The sequence below is a fragment of the Hyalella azteca genome, unplaced genomic scaffold (assembly GCF_000764305.2).
Source record: "Hyalella azteca isolate HAZT.00-mixed unplaced genomic scaffold, Hazt_2.0.2 contig5545, whole genome shotgun sequence".
NCBI lineage: Eukaryota > Metazoa > Arthropoda > Malacostraca > Amphipoda > Hyalellidae > Hyalella > Hyalella azteca.
In genome coordinates this window covers 258840-261458 of record NW_025935731.1, presented here as the reverse complement: position 1 = coordinate 261458, position 2619 = coordinate 258840, and the positions used below count along the sequence as shown (strand labels likewise).

The window sequence follows — 2619 nt, the reverse complement described above, 5'->3', positions numbered from 1 at the left end:
CAGTTTTCTCGTGACAAAAACTCCAATGTGACTGATAAATATCAATAGAGTTGACATCCTGCAACACAAAACAGTAACAAGTGGTTGTGTAATCAAATAATGTGTTTCTAGATTGATAATATTGAATATCAGGTTTGTACTTTTATTAAAAACCTTGTAACACAAGAATTACCTGTTGGTCCTTTCTTACCCCATGCCCGGTCCCATCTTACCCCATTGGGGTAAGATGGGACCAGCTCACTTTTTTTAATCTGTACAGAAAACTATGTTGTATGCAGAAAGTCTGAGTTGTAGCTTAGAAGCCCATTGCATAACTACACCTTGTGTCTTGTGATAGGTTTAGGGTTTTTTATTTATTCATGGTATAGATGCTACATGCTTGTTAATGATTTCGGTCCTGTCTTACCCCATCTGACTATATCTTGGAATTGGATACCAGCAGTCCAGCATTATCACAAATAAGAAATTGACTAAAATATTGAGTTGATTAAGAAAATAAAAATGAACTAATTTTAATAAATTCTGGTTTGGCACTATGCCGAGCGGCCAAGCTGTACTTGTGTTGCCTTAACAGACCTCTAGGCTCTATAAATACAAATATGACATTGACAACATTGATGATTGATAAGAATAAGGTCAAGGATGAGACACAACTATTGAACTCACACAAGTGACAACTGACAAGTTTACAGTATTCAAATACTAAAATAAATCTGCAGAAGGTGAACAAGATTGGTACTAGAAAGACTAGAAGCATGATCGGTGGTTACAGTGTTAGTGGTTACGAAATATCGATCACAAATGAACACTTCCAACTTCCAAGTCCAGAGTCTAGACCCGAGCACTGACAGACTCGCTGACAGAAATGAGAATGACAGTTTGTACATTACCAATACCAAAAATACTAAAACTTTAACATAACATCAATAACATTCATGCATTATACGCACTTAGCTTTAGTTCTAAATGACACGAATAAATGAAGTTGAATTCACACCAATAACTAACAAAACATACACAAATTTTGGATAAAGAAAAAAATCGATCTTGAAGAGAACAGTCACGTCCGCACACTCTCGCCTTTAAAAACACAATGAAGCGTCATAGTTGAACTTGATATTCTCTAATTTCAAGTTCGTAGGGCAAACTACCCTAGAATGTTGTAATACTCGGTTTGGTGTTGAATCCCCTTTCCTGTTTACGTTAGCTTAGTGCTGTGAGTCGTTACAGACTCTTTAGAAAATTTTTTTTTCGTGCGCATACGTAATAATATTATGCATTATTCGAGCAATGTAGATATTTTTAGTAAGGCAGATTACTGAGATTAGTCTAATTAATTCCATATAAGTGGCCAAATGACGCGACCGCTGACCGACTGTATAGGAGGCCAATTGTTACATAAGTCTTAGTCGCTACCGCATTACGGTGCGATGAAAGTACGTTTGGGAGATATTATTTGATAATTGAATAGGGAGATTGGCCGTATCAGGCATAGGCTAAACAATTTTTCAAGCCCAAGTTTGAAGCTCAGGTCTTTTTACAGCCTCTGACAAATATACCTGCATATATATATTTTAAAAAGCTCACAAGTGATACATGTATAACTATCATGTGGACAACTCTTCACGCATCACCATAATGTTATAGAAATTAAATTAGGTTGATGATGACGTAAAAATATCAAACGAGGAAAAAAAGCACATGCGTCACATTCGTAACTGCGGTATTTGTATGACGGCAATTAATAGCTGACCAAGTTACGTACTCGTAACTATTTTTGATATAATTCATTCTAAAAAGCGTATTCTTAGTAAAGGGTTTTCACTATTCACTACCTTCACTGATTTTCCGACAACAGGCGGTTTTCAGGTGGCCATCTCAGTTCAATGGCTTCCCCATTGAGCTCCGTACAACCACAAGAACGGAGCTGAATAATTTACCTACGGAGAATGTGTTTATTCATCCCACCAACGACGCTTTCATTGTAACTGTTGGAATTAAGGATTTGTAATCCCCATTTCAGCCTGTAAGTTTTTAGTTATTGGTAACGAATTATCTTCAGTAAGGAGACAGTGAAATGCGTGATGGACCGATCAGTGGCGAATAACGAGTGAAATCAAAAACATCTCGAAAAAGTGTATAAGTCACACAATCCATTTGCCTTACTTTTCAAAATATGTAATGATAATAACTATTGTAATAAAAATATAGCATATTATGCCTTGATGTGCACAAAAGTGCATAAGAAAAGTATCACTTCTTCTCGTTGATTCGACATTCAAGAGAGTAGAATCAGTAGAATCAGAATCAACATTTCTTCTCGCTTCGAGTCACCGACACGTGGAACAGCCTCCCTGATAGCATCGTTGAAGCTCCGAGTATGAACATCTTAAAGAACAGACTAGACGAAGCTATGCAGGAGCATATGTTCAGTCTTAAAATGCCTAGCAAATTACGGAGCAGGCAATAAGTCCAGCAGCTATCTCAATCAATCGTCAGCTATGGAAGTTTTACATAATGTACGACCTGTCTCTTATACACATCTAGATGTGAAGTTCAAGAATCGGCAACAGGCCATGGGCCTATTTCTTCAACGCCGACACTTCTATTCTATTCTAT

General features: G+C 37.0%; 1 protein-coding gene across 1 annotated transcript in view; it reads right to left on the bottom strand.

The window, feature by feature from the left end:
• The window catches only part of LOC108671429 (repressor of RNA polymerase III transcription MAF1 homolog), a 13235-nt gene extending 12160 nt beyond the window's left edge, over window positions 1-1075 (bottom strand). The window contains exon 1 of the mRNA XM_047880543.1: window positions 951-1075. The gene's annotated coding sequence lies outside the window, so the exon portion shown is untranslated. The remainder of the gene's footprint in view (window positions 1-950) is intronic.
• Window positions 1076-2619: the final 1544 nt, after the last annotated feature.